The 14984-nt window shown below is 43.7% G+C and overlaps 1 pseudogene; it reads left to right on the top strand.

Annotated features, from left to right (window-relative positions):
* LOC121290916 overlaps positions 1–14984 on the top strand; it is a 79206-nt pseudogene that overhangs the window by 61090 nt on the left and 3132 nt on the right.

The raw sequence follows: 14984 nt of genomic DNA, 5'->3' as shown, positions 1-14984 counted from the left end.
TCCCAGTCTTTTCATGCCTCAACCTTAAAATTCTCACCCTTGTTTTCAAATCACTCCATTGCCTAAAGCCACCCCCCACCCCACTCCTATCTCTGTAATCCCCTCCAGCTGCGATCTCTTCACTACTCCAATTCTGACATCTTGTGTGTATCAATTTCTATTGCCCCATTATTAGTGATGGTGTTTTCAGCTGTCTAGGTCCGAAGTTTTGGACTTGCCTCCTCCAAATCTTGTCTACCATTATCTCCACCTTTAAAACACTCCTTAAACTGCACCTCTTTGGCCAAGCTTTTATCCATCTGCTCATGTCAAATTTTGTTTGATAATTGCTTTGGGATGTTTTACCACATTAAAGGGTGCTATATAAATGAAACTTGTTATTGCCTTTTTGTTCCATTGCGCTGATGAGTTCAGTGACATCTAATTGTAACTATAAATGCTGCAGCATTAGAACTCTACACCTGGAGATTTTGATTCAATATCAGTCATGACAAACACACTTTCATCAAAGTCCCATGCATCTACAATCTGATGAAGAGAGGAATGGCCACCCACAGGTAGTACCCCTGTCTTGGTTTGAATACCAGATATCTTACCAGGAGATCTGTTTAATGTTACAATTACACACTCTTCCCCCTCTCACTGTTCAGTAGTTTCTGCTGGAAAATGCTTACATTTGGCTGCTGAAACAGTGCATGTTGCCAATGCTCAAACTACTTGATGCCTTCACATGCTTCCTCTTCTGGCTTCAGCATATATGTGTGAAGAACATGCAACATATCAATCCAGAGAAAGACTTCATCTTACACGAAATTAAAGCCCATCAAAATCTTGCATAAATAATCGTTACTAACTACTAAGGCAAGAAGGCAGCAATCAATGCAATTATGCGAACCCATCAATACTCCACATACACAATGGCTTTCAGTTCAAGACTAGTTGCGGGGACAGGAAGACAATGATAAACATCATGCGAGCCCATTAAAAACAACGAGACAACAATCACCTGAAGAAGCCCACCAAAATCAGACAAAGAACTAACCTTGATTTGGATTTGGATAAGAAATTCAAAAACACCGTATAGCTGGGCCACCAGTTACGAAGGGGAGGAGGGTGAACAGTTGGGAGTGGTTGATGCCGAGTTTAAGCAGGGAGCTGAGCCAAGCCATGTCATGTTAACTTGTAATCATTGAGGGATAAACCTTGGCACAAGGTCACCTTGTCAAACTGTTCTATGCAAACATTATTGAAATGTCAGATTGGCCTCAGTTCAATATTTCAGCTGATGAACAACTCAATCAATAAAACAGAATCAACATGCAGGCCTTCATGGGCCTAACCTCCTGTCTGCAGAGTTTTACACTTAACTCAGCAGTTTAAAAGTCCAAAAGTCAAATCCTTGTTGATGATAGGAAAAATATGGGTATTTTGAGAACCCTTCAACCAGCCACTGGGTGATTTGCACCTTTAACCTCACCAAAGCTGATAAAAGCCCCTTCTCACCATGAGGCTCCCCACTGAATTTGATGGCTATTGAGATATTGCTGGGCTTATGACATAATTTAAATTAACCCCGCCACATCCTTTTAAGGCAGGTATTGTTTGTCGGAGCGCACCCTGCAAATGATGAGCTTTATAGTCCTCACATGCCTTCAAGCTTGGGGGCCCATGAAAGGACAAATGAAGCCGGGTTGGGAGTGGGGGGCCCACTTCAGCAGCCAGTAGCTTTCCTCTTCAGCTGTTTTTCACTGTACCCCCAGGCGTCGACCAGAAGTGCAGCAGGTACAGTTACACAGGTGTAGTAGACAGACTACAGCAACTGTCCCTGACACCGGCAGTAAGATCTCAGATTTCTATGTCAGAATTACCATCTGGAACCTGATTTTAATTGTGAAGCTGCCTATTCTCGTCATCATTGAATGGGCGTCATTGCTGTGATAGGCAATGGATTTAATTTTTGATCAAGGCAATGAGAAGGTTGTGTCTACAGAGGGATCATAACTCCCACAAGAACATCAATTAACTTACCACAATTCAGATCAAATCAGACCACGAAAATTAAAAAAATGAATGAATTTATATAAATATGTATTTTTCCCCCAGCCGGTTGAGGATCTTTGCAGGGCACCCCCCACCCCCTCACAGCTCAGGTAGCTGAGTTGGATGATAACTGGACGCAGTTCCAGGGATGTTGTTTCAAATCCTACATGAGATTTTACATTTCTCCTTAAGTGTTTTAATCAAAAAATGTTTTTATTGATCTTTACCAAAAATTCAAATGTACAATTAATTTTCCACCCTCTGAGTTCACTGGAAGTTGGGAATCTCTTTTACTAAAAATTTCATGATGATATTTCTTCAGCATTCACTGAATCATCAGAAGCATATTTCACAGCGGCGACAGTTGATGAATGGTTGCTAAAGTGGATACAAGAGCTTGCAATTGGTTAAGGGCTGCACGGTATTGTTGGTCAGTGTCAAACGAATTTGTTGGTTTTGACGCAGCCACTGACACTCTGACACGAACACGGGATTCGGATACTGTGCAGGAAGCGCACAGCCGTTTTTTTTTACCCGTCTTGACAGTTTCCCTGTGCTCGTCTTGCCATCCACACTCACGCTAGCATCAAAAGGCAATAATTGTCAGCAAAGCCGCTTCAACACTCAGAAGGGGCCCACTCAGTCAAATGCAAATTGCATAGAATTCTTTCAAAAAAACGACGTTTTGGTTTTTTTTTTATTCATTCATGGAATGTGGGCATCGCTGGCTAGGCCAGCATGTATTGCCCATCCCTAATTGCTCTTGTTCAGAGGGTATTTAAGAGTCAGTCACATTGCTGTGGAGTCACATGTAGGCCAGATCAGGTAAGGACAGCAGATTTCCTTCCCGAAAGGGCATTAGTGACCCAGACGGGTTTTTACAACAATCGACAATGGTTTCATGGTCACCATCAGACTTTTAATTCCAGATTTCTAATGAATTCAAATTTCACCATTGGCCGTAGTGGGATTTGAACCCAGGTCCCCAGAGCATTACCTTGGTTCTCTGGAATACTAGTCCAGTGACAATATCACTATGAGATGTGACACATGTGAAATATGAAATGCCTGTGAGGCTAAAGGCACCTTTGGACTTATGGGGGAGATTTTTCTCCCCATCGGGGGGTGGAAGAGGGGGCGGGTCGGGGGCTGAGTGCTGCCATTTTACGTGGGCAGGCCAATTAAGGCCAGCGCAGCGTGACACGCGCCCAGAAGTGCTGAGCACTCCCTGTGCGGACGGCGGGGAGGATGGAGAGTCGGGGCCTGTGCTCTTACGTGCATGTGCACCAAAGAGTTTAGAAATCACCCAGATGCACAGAGCTGCCTCAGGGAGGTTACATTGATTCTGAAAATTTTAAATAAAGGAAACAAAAATTTCAGACATGTCCCCTCACGTGACAGTGTCACATGAGCTGGGACATGTCAATGAAGTTTAATTTAAAAACGTATTTGATTTATAAATCCTTCATGAAACCTCATCCTGTCCGCGGGCGAGGTTTCACCATAAATGCGAAGGCCACCTGGATTCTCCTCTTGCCCCCCCCCCCCCCCCCCCCGCCGCCAACCTCCAGGTTGGACGGGCAGCCCTGTTAATTGTCTCAATTACTTTTTAAAATGGCCTTAACAGGCCTTGAACAGTTCAGCGGGCACGCAGCCGTCTCTGGTGCACGACTGCCAAACTCAAGATCGGAATGACGCCCGGTGACCACACCCCACACACTGATCAGAAGATTCAGGCCATGGATCCAAATGCTTTCAACTGTAGATTATTTGATAGAAAGTGATTGCTATGAGTGGTCAACAGCTCTGCTCTTATTAGTTCCTGAGATACAAAAAGACAAACCAGATGGTCCTTGGTCCATTTTGGTTGAGCATTTCCAATGTTCATATAGAAGCAATGCAATAATGTTCCCGTTGGATTTTCACTGCTTCTATTTACGATGGTTGGGATGACTTGTTCCATTCTTTATGAGTCAAGAATGTTGACCTCACCTGATTTTCATTCATAACTTTCTCAAGGTACAATAAAGCACTTCCCTCATATAACTGGGCTACAAGGTTCTCCTCCTTGGCTTGCTCGTTTTAGTCTTTTTCTTACTTTTCCTTCAAGTCACTTTTTCTCTCTCTATGCACTAGCTTTTTCCCTTCACGTTATCCCTATTTCTGACACTAGATTTTAAATCTAAGTCACCCTATTTCTTTTGTGTTTTTCAACCTAGCTTCTCTATCCTCTGCATTCATTGGTCAGGGTGATTGGGTGCGATGTTCCCACGGCTCCAGTGATGATACTGACATCATTACTCCATTATCAAATCAACGTTACAGCAACTTGTGAGGCAAATATAGTGGCACGCCAGATGCGAGCAAAAACGTCCACTTAACATTCGCCGTCAAACCTGCCTGTGCAGGTTTGAGTCGATCAGTCTAGTTTCCCTAACCAATCACTGGATTATCAATGTTCAGCATGATCGGTGGTGTCATTTCCCTTTTACTGATCACCCAACACTAATGCCAGGCCCTTTGCCATTCTGAATGACATCGGACAATTAACCAATCAGCCAACACTAAACTGCATTGTTTCAGTGATTCAGTTAGTCTCAACCTTCTCCTCATCTTCAATCCTTGCTCTCTCACAGCCAGGCTTTTCTGGCCAATGTATCATGCTTGTATCTTGCAGAATTCCCTCTGTGTAACGGGACTGGTGTCAGGTGTGTCCATACCTTTCTCTTCACCTCCAGGCGAGGACTAAGATAAATGAAGTCAGCCCCACACACCTTTGCTCCCTCCCTTCATGATGCAGTGCTTGGTTAGTCACAGCATGACATTAGGAACTTGGCATTAATCTGGCAAACATAGTTTATCCTGGGTGTTTTTTTTTCCCCCAGTTCCTGTTTAATTAGGTTGGTGGAACTGATAACCTCATGCATGATTCTGTATAAAAGTGCAGCCAATAGCAGACCCAGACACATCTCCTGTAATGACAATGAAGACTCTTATTATTCTCGGTGCCCTGCTCGTGGCCGCCAGTGCCAAAACCCTTACACGATGTCAAGTTGTTAAAGCTGTAAAGAATTCTGTACTGACCGAATTCCCCCAATACAGCGTCGCAGACTGTGAGTAACACTCTCTCTATTTTACAGACTGTGAGTAACACTTTCTTGATTTTCTATTGAAGCAATGCCAAATGCACTTGCAGATGGTGACTGTAGTTTCCTGTTGTGACTCTCTCAGTCAGTGAGTAAATGTGTGATCCGTTATTGGGGCCAGGGGATAGGAGAGCTTGGTCCAGTTTGAATAAATTGATCTTAGCCAACTTCAGTTTGTTTCAAGACTGATGGAGTAAGGCAGGGAAAATCATCGAGGGTCCTTACCCTTGATCACTACCCTCCAAGTCCTTCTGTGCATATTCGCAGAATGATAGAGTACTGAAGGGGGCCATTCAGCCCATTGTTCTACATCTGGCTCTTTGAATTGACTATCCAATTACTTCCTTGCCCCTGTCCTTTCCCCATAGCCCATCCATATCTCCCCCTTTATCTGTCTATCCGGTTCCCTTTGGAAGGTTATTATTGACCTGTTTCCACAATCCTTTTAGGCCATTCCTAACAAACTGCTTCATTAAAAAAACATCCACAGTTCGCCTCTGGTTCCATTATCAATTACTTTAAACCTGTGGCCTTTGGTAACTCAACCTTCTAATGCTTGAAAGAATTGTTCCTTATTTACTCTTTCAAACCCTTAATGATTTTGAACACTTCTAGTAAACCTTGCCTTAACTTTCTCTGGTCTAAGGAAATGTAACTTTTCTTGTTGCTTCCCATAGCTGAAGTTCTGCATCTCTGGTGCAATTCTAGTGTGTCCCCATTAAAATGAGTACTGTCTCACACTGTGGACATTCCCCCATTCCCTTAGCCTTAGGGACGCAGCCCTGAATGGATATGACATACAACTGATTTGGTCATTCACCACCCAGGTCCCACTGGACCACACAAAACACTATTGAGTCCCGCTCCCATCTGCTAAAACTGCTCGCTATTCCAGCATCATCTTGGAATGCAAAGGTAAGCCTCGGTTCTTTCCTCTATTGCAAAATGTCTTCTTAAAATGAAAACAGAAAATGTTGGAAAAACTCAGCAGCATCTGTGGAGAGAGAAACAGAGTTAACGTTTCAAGCCCGTATGACTCTTCAGAGTGAAAGAGAAGTAGAAATGTGATGGAATTTATACTGTTTAAGGGGAAGGAGGGTGGGTGGAGCAGGTAAAGCAGGATAGAAAGTCAGCGGTAGGTGGGGACTAAGGAGAGATTGACAAAGATGTCACAGACACAAGACAAAGCGGGTGTGAATGGTTGTGGTTAGTGCTGAAGAAGATGCTGATAATGGCATAAAGACAAGAAAGCAGAATATGTGACTAGCAGGACAAGGGTCAGCACTCTGTGAAAGAACAACTTGGAAACAAGTGGCAGATGGCCCTGTAGGGTTGGGGTGGAGGTGGGGGCAGTGGTTGGGAAAAAAGGGATAAAAAATGGATAAAAAGGGGAGTGATAAAGCAATGAATAAAAATAAGTCTTCTTAAACCCTCTCCCCCAACCCCTCCTCCCCCCGTCACCTCCATTTGCACTTCCAACAACAAGTACAAGAAGCTCATTGACTTCACTGTCACTAAGATTGAGATGGTCCGAACATTGCCTCTGTCAGTTTCTAAACTCCCACTAGCCAACCTGACCAGATTTCCTCTCAGATCTCCTGAACATGTAACTTTCTCTAGTTTATCTCCTGTCTCCTATATCCCCTCTCGGAACTCATCTTCTCCAAAAGACTTAGCTCCTGCTCTCTTAACCTTATTCCTATGAAACTACTGACCACCTAAATTCCCTCCCAGTCTCTATGTTAGCTGATATTAATCATCATCTAATAGAACTTGAGCATTACAGAAAAAAGGGACTTCTTTTGTCAAAGCTTTTAATCTTGCACTCATCAGGACATTTCAGAAGAAAATACCAGTGTCAGAGGAAACAATATAGTTATATTTATACTGTATGACAAAAGAGTGTTGATGTATTGGCAAGTGGACTCTAATTGGTAGAGGCATTGCCATGGAGAATGCACCAGTTCATTGTGACTGACAGTTAACTGCCAAACATTGTATGAAATTTAAACCAGGCAGCTTGATTTGGATTGGTCAAGACATTGCTCTGTAGAATGAACCAGCAAATGGCTATCACTTATTTTGATAAAATTTTGATAAAAACATGTTGTTTCTCCTGACATTAGTATTTTCTTACAAATTGTCCTAATGAGTGCAAGAGAAAAAGCTTAAACAAAAATGTTTCTTTTCTCAGCAATATTTATCTGATATTGTTAACAGGCCTCTCCCTTTCTTCAGGTACTGTCCCTCTCCCCTTTAAATTTGCCATCATCAATCCTTTCCTCAAAAAACCAACCCTCTGTCCTAACAAACTACCATCACCTCCAACCCCCTTCCCCTGTCCAAATCATTGACCAAATTTCTGTCCCTATCGTTTCTTGAACTCTGTGGTTAAATTCTTCCAATCAGGTTTCTGCCCTGCTATAGTACCAAGACAACTCTTCTCAAAGATACAAAGTACATCTTTATGACTAAGACAAAGATAAACTTTCCCTCGTTGTCCTTCTTAACTGGTCTGCAGCCTTTAACACATTGGTCACACTATCCCCTAACTTCTCCACTGAGGTTGCATTAGCCTGATTCCATCCTTATCTATCCAATGATAGGCAGTGAGTGACTTGCAATGGCTTTTCTTTCCACTCCTGCACAGTTATCTCAGGTGTTGCCAAGGATCCATCCTTGTCCCTGTCGTGTTGCCTCCCGGTGACATCGTCTGTAAAAATATCAGTATTCACATGTACGCTGATGACTCCTAACTCTACCTCACCAGCCCTCTCACTTCCAATGTCCCTAAATTATCAGACTGATTGTCTGATATCTGGTACTGGATGAGCAGTTATTTCTTCGAATTATGTATTGGGAAGACCAAAACCATTTTTTCCCGTCCCTCTACAACTCTGTTCCCCAGCTCCCCAATCTGCCCTCTTCCTGGTGACTATCTGATGTTGAACGAGAGTGTTCACAATCTTGGTGTCATACTTGACCCCAAGATCAGCTACCAATCAGATATCCACGCCATCACTAAGTCTGCCTACTTCCATCTCTGTAACATCATCCAACTGCCTCAACTCTCCATTTGCCTGGATTAGTGTAACTCCAACAACACCCAAAAAGCTTGAAACCATCAAGGACAAAGCAGCCACTTGACTTCCATCCCATCCACAAACAATCACTCCCTCCGCCACCGACGAACAGTGGCAGCAGTGTGTACCATCTACAAGATGCACTGCAGAAACTCACCAAGACTCCTTCCAAACCCACGACCACTACCATCTAGAAGAACAAGGGCAGCAGATACATGGGAAAACCACCGGCTGGAAGTTCCCCTCCGAGCCACTCATCATCCTGACTTTGAAATATATCACCGTTCTTTCACTGTCGCTGGATCAAAATCTTGGAACTCCCTCCCCAACAGCACTGTGGGTGTACCTACAGCACATGGACTGCAGCGGTTCAAGAAGGCAGCTCACCACCACCTTCTCAAGGGCAACTAGGTCAGAAATTTCCCTGCGTCGGGGTGGTTGTCCAGGAGCTGGCTCGAACCCAATTGGCGCCCCTGATTGGGGCCATGACGCCATTTTAGGTGGGTGGGCCAACTAAGGCCCACCCAGCATGACACACGCCCAGAAGCGCTGAGCGCTCCCTTGTGTGGGTGGGGGAGGGGATTCCCTGCGTCTGTTCCTGCGCTCTTTCATGCGTGGAGCTGCCTCAGGGAAATTAAGTTCGGAATGTGGCTCATCGCCTGCTCGCCAACCTTAAGGTTGGGCGGGCAGCTCAGGTTATTGTTTTAATTGATATTTAAATGGCCATAATGGGCCTTTGACAGTTCGGCGGGCACACAACTGATGCCCGCTCGATGTCACCGCGCATCATTTTACGCATCGGCGAGCAAGCCCCGCTGACCCGAAAATTCTTCCCCTAGGGGTGGACAATAAATGCTGGCTTAGCCAGTGATGCCCACAAACCATAAACGAATAATAAAAAAAGATCTGCTGCTGAAACATTTAATTTGGGTTTGACTTTTCTAATGAATTCCTTGTTGGCCTACCCACATTCTACCCTCTGTAAACCTGATGCCATCCAAACTCTACTGCCTATGTTCCAACTCAAACCAAGTTCCATTTACCCATCACCCTGTGCTCGCTAACCTGCATTGACTTGATTTTAAAATTCTTGTTTTCAAATCCCTCCATGGCCTCACCCCTCCCTATCCCTGCAATGTCCTCCAACCCTCCAAGATATTTGTTCTATTCTTTATTCATTAATCTCCACCACCCCCAGCTCAACACCCCCCACGACCCCACCGCCACTCCCCAATGGCCCTAGTGGGGTCAGTTTGGCTGCGACATCGTTTAAAGAGGACTTTCCAACACTAAAATTCAGAACTCAAGAAGTTAGCAGGCACTATTGACAGCACACAAGAGCAATCAGCAAAATCAGGCCCCAGCTTGTAAACTTCTCCAATTCTCCCAATGACTGTGAACAGACTGTAGATAAGAGAGTTCCAGTAGCCTGTTCTGTGCTGCTAGTCCCCTCTTTCATTCTTTCTCTCCTACGTGTCAGCTGTGGCTCAGTTGGTAGCACACTTGCTTTTAAATTGCAAGGTTTTGAGTTCAAGCCAAGGCCTTAACACAAAATTCAAGGCTAATACATCAGTGTACAGAGGCAGTGCTGTACAGCCTGGGGTGCTATCATTTGATGGGACATTAAACTGAGGCCCCAGCCTGCTCTGGTGGAGATAAAAGATGCTATGGCATGATTTTGAAAAAGGTCAGGGGAGTTCGCCCCGGGGTTCTGACCAATATTTATCCCTCAATCAACCTCAGAAAAAACAGACAATCTGCTCATTACCACATTGCTGTGTGTTGGCTTTTGCTGAGCGCAAATTAATTGCTGTGTTTCCTACATTCCACAGTGACTACACTCGGAAGGAAAAGTACTTCATTGGCTGTAAAGTGCTTTGAGATGTCTGGTTATCAAGAAAAGTGAGATATAAATGCAAGCCTTTCTTTGGTTCCCTCATTTACGTTTATGTTATGATGGTGGAACATGAGAATCTCCAAGGGAATTTACCTTGAGGTTGCTGAGAGACAAAGCTCATTGTATACTGTCCCCAGTGTATGAGGGGCAGTGTGAATCACATTTGCATTTGTCACATATTCTAACCTAGAGCATCTTGTGTTCATTTTAATTCCAGGGGTATGCTTGGCCCACTCTGAGAGTCAATACAACACACTTGAAATTGGCCATGACACAAAGAATGGAAAGGACTGGTCAACAGACTATGGGATTTTTCAGATCAGTAGTAAATGGTGGTGTGACGATGGAAAGACTCCAAATTCTGAGAACGGCTGTGGGATGAAATGTAGTGGTATGTGAACCAATGCAATGTCAGCCTCAGACTTACTTACTTAGAGATTTAATTTGACACAGAGAAGGAGAACACAAAAGTAAATCGCTAACCTAGTTTACACCTCACCCCAATTTCATTCACACTGGCTTAAATAGGTAAAGAAACCTAACGCAGTGTAACACGAGCTGCCGATTCAATATCACCCTCAATAGAAGTAACAATCAACCCGCCTTGGTACCCTGAGGGAGAATTTCCTCCCCGTTGGGCAGGCTGGTCAGGAGTGGGCACAGGTGGGCGGGGAGCCAATCGCTGCCTGCGATCACTGCGCACTGCCATTTTACATGGGCAGGCCAATTAAGGCCAGTCCAGTGTGACGTGTGCCAAGTAAAGTCTGCTCTACCTGGGAGGGTGGGGGGGGCGTGGGGGAGGGAGAGTCGGGGCACGAGCTCTTTCATTCATGCTTGTGAAGGAGCTCAGAAATCTCCCTGAAGCATGGAGTTGCCTCAGCGGGATTAACTTCAGTTATAAAGTTTAAAATAAAGAAATTGGAAAATCATTTACGCATGTCTCCCCTCATGTGAGAGCGTCACACGAGCTGGGACATAATTATGAAATGTTTAAAAAATTTTTATTAATTTAATAAACCCTTCATGAAATCTCGTCCCGCCCGTGGATGAGGTTTCCTGAAAAATGTGAAGGTCGCTTGGGCTCTCCGTCTGCCCTGTCCAATTGGTTAATTAGTTTATTAATGGCCTTAACATGCCTTTGGCAGCTCGGCGGTTACCCAGCCGACATCACCGTGAGTCAGGGGCCTTCCTCCGCCAGGCGGACAGAAAATTCTGGCCCTGATCAACATTCTTCACTCAACCAATGAAAAATAGGCCGATTACCTGGCCATTCATCTCAGTGCTGCTTGAGGAACACTGCTGTGGTTAACACGCCTGACATGTTATCCTGATGGTGGTATAGTGCTAACGTGGTAATGGCACTACACGACTAATCCAGAGACACGCATTAATGGTCTGGGGAGCTGCTGGTGGAAGATAAATTCAATTAATAAATCTGGAATATAAAGCTAGTCTCAGTAATGGTGATCATGAAACTATCATCAATTATTATAAAAATCCATCTAGTTCACAAATACGTTTAGGGCTATGCAATCATATCCTGGTAACCTGCACCATTGGGACCTTTCAATCTAGAGCTTTCTAATTCTGTATTGAAACACAGGTTAGATATAAACATTGATTCTAATATCACATTTCTTTTATTACTGTAGATTTCTTGAACAACGATGAGACCTTAAAAGCTGACATTGCTTGTGCAGCAAAAATAGTGAAACAACAAGGAATGGAGGCCTGGTATGTTAAAGTGTAGATCTTTCTCTCCCAAATTTGATATATAAAGTTGAGGTTGTAATTGAGTGAAGGAATGATGCTGGTTTCCATATCCAGGTTAGAAATAATGCAATGATGTTGTGGGCACACACAAACATCTCACTATAAACAGACATTTCAGGGATCAGCGAGGAATGTGTTATAAAGATACAGTGAGAGTGTTACAGTGAGCATGTGTTATAGAGAGTGTTGCAGTGAGGGTGAGTTATAGAGAGTGTAACATTGAGAGTGTGTTATAGAGAGTGTTACAGTGAGAGTGTGTTATAGAGAGTGTTACAGTGAGGGTGTTATAGAGAGTGTTACAGTGAGGGTGATACAGATAGTGTTATAGTGAGGGTGTGTTATAGAGAGTGTTACAGTGAGGGTGTGTTATAGAGAGTGTTACAGTGAGAGTGTGTTATAGAGAGTGTTACAGTGAGGGTGTGTTATAGAGAGTGTTACAGTGAGCATGTGTTATAGAGAGTGTTACACTGAGAGTGTGTTATAGAGAGTGTTAGAGTGAGGGTGTGTTATAGAGAGTGTTACAGTGAGTATGTGTTATAGAGAGTGTTACAGTGAGGGTGTGTTATAGAGAGTGTTACAGTGAGGGTGTGTTATAGAGAGTGTTACAGTGAGGGTGTGTTATAGAGAGTGTTGCAGTGAGGGTGTGTTATAGAGAGTGTTACAGTGAGGGTGTGTTATAGAAAGTGTTACAGTGAGGGTGTGTTATAGAGAGTGTTACAGTGAGGGTGTGTTATAGAGAGTGTTACAGTGAGGGTGTGTTATAGAGAGTGTTACAGTGAGGGTGTGTTATAGAGAGTGTTGCAGTGAGGGTGTGTTATAGAGAGTGTTGCAGTGAGGGTGTGTTATAGAGAGTGTTACAGTGAGGGTGTGTTATAGAGAGTGTTACAGTGAGGGTGTGTTATAGAGAGTGTTACAGTGAGGTTTTGTTATAGAGAGTGTTACAGTGAGGGTATGTTATAGAGAGTGTTACAATGAGGCTGTGTTATAGAGTGTGTTGCAGTGAGGGTGTGTTATAGAGGGTGTTACAGTGAGGGTGTGTTATAGAGAGTGTTACACTGAGGATGTGTTATAGAGAGTGTTACAGTGAGGGTGTGTTATAGAGAGTGTTACAGTGAGGGTGTGTTATAGAGAGTGTTACAGTGAGGGTGTGTTATAGAGAGTGTTACAGTGAGGGTGTGTTATAGAGAGTGTTGCAGTGAGGGTGTGTTATAGAGAGTGTTACAGTGAGGGTGTGTTATAGAGAGTGTTACAGTGAGGGTGTGTTATAGAGAGTGTTACAGTGAGGGTGTGTTATAGAGAGTGTTACAGTGAGGTTTTGTTATAGAGAGTGTTACAGTGAGGGTATGTTATAGAGAGTGTTACAATGAGGCTGTGTTATAGATTGTGTTGCAGTGAGGGTGTGTTATAGAGAGTGTTACAGTGAGGGTGTGTTATAGAGAGTGTTACACTGAGGATGTGTTATAGAGAGTGTTACAGTGAGGGTGTGTTATAGAGAGTGTTACAGTGAGGGTGTGTTATAGAGAGTGTTACAGTGAGGGTGTGTTATAGAGGGTGTTACAGTGAGGGTGTGTTATAGAGAGTGTTACAGTGAGGGTTTGTTATAGAGAGTGTTACAGTGAGGGTATGTTATAGAGAGTGTTACAGTGAGGGTGTGTTATACAGAGTGTTACGGTGAGGGTATGTTATAGAGAGTGTTACAGTGAGGGTGTGTTGTAGATAGTGTTACAGTGAGGATGTGTTATAGAGACTGTTACAGTGAGGGTGATACAGATAGTGTTACAGTGAGGGTGTGTTATAGAGAGTGTTGCAGTGAGGGTGTGTTATGGAGAGTGTTACAGTGAGGGTGTGTTATAGAGAGTGTTACAGTGAGGGTGTGTTATAGAGGGTGTTACACTGAGGGTGTGTTATAGAGGGTGTTACAGTGAGAATGTGTTATAGAGAGTGTTACAGTGAGGGTGTGTTATAGAGAGGGTTACAGTGAGAATGTGTTATAGAGAGTGTTAGAGTGAGGGTGTGTTATAGAGAGTGTTGCAGTGAGGGTGTGTTATGGAGAGTGTTACAGTGAGGGTGTGTTATAGAGGGTGTTACAGTGATGGTGTGTTATAGAGGATGTTACAATGAGGGTGTGTTATAGAGAGTGTTAAAGTGAGGGTGTGTTATAGAGAGTGTTGCAGTGAGGGTGTGTTATAAAGAGTGTTACAGTGAGGGTGTGTTATAGAGAGTGTTACAGTGAGGGTGTGTTATAGAGAGTGTTACAGTGAGGGTGTGTTATAGAGAGTGTTACAGTGAGGGTGTGTTATAGAGAGTGTTACAGTGAGGGTGTGTTATAGAGGGTGTTACAGTGAGGGTGTGTTATAGAGAGTGTTACAGTGAGGGTTTGTTATAGGGAGTGTTACAGTGAGGGTATGTTATAGAGAGTGTTACAGTGAGGGTGTGTTGTAGAGAGTGTTACAGTGAGGATGTGTTATAGAGACTGTTACAGTGAGGGTGATACAGATAGTGTTACAGTGAGGGTGTGTTATAGAGAGTGTTGCAGTGAGGGTGTGTTATAGAGAGTGTTACAGTGAGGGTGTGTTATAGAGAGTGTTACAGTGAGGGTGTGTTATAGAGGGTGTTACACTGAGGGTGTGTTATAGAGGGTGTTACAGTGAGAGTGTGTTATAGAGAGTGCTACAGTGAGGATGTGTTATAGAGAGTGTTACAGTGAGGGTGTGTTATAGAGAGTGTTACAGTGAGGGTGTGTTATAGAGAGTGTTACAGTGAGGGTGTGTTATAGAGAGTGTTACAGTGAGGGTGTGTTATAGAGAGGGTTACAGTGAGAATGTGTTATAGAGAGTGTTCGAGTGAGGGTGTGTTATAGAGAGTGTTGCAGTGAGGGTGTGTTATAGAGAGTGTTACAGTGAGGGTGTGTTATAGAGGGTGTTACAGTGAGGGTGTGTTATAGAGGATGTTACAATGAGGGTGTGTTATAGAGAGTGTTAAAGTGAGGGTGTGTTATAGAGAGTGTTGCAGTGAGGGTGTGTTATAGAGAGTGTTACAGTGAGG

Source organism: Carcharodon carcharias, chromosome 18 (assembly GCF_017639515.1).
Source record: "Carcharodon carcharias isolate sCarCar2 chromosome 18, sCarCar2.pri, whole genome shotgun sequence".
Taxonomy (NCBI): Eukaryota; Metazoa; Chordata; class Chondrichthyes; order Lamniformes; family Lamnidae; genus Carcharodon; species Carcharodon carcharias.
This window is presented reverse-complemented; position numbering and strand designations above follow the sequence as displayed.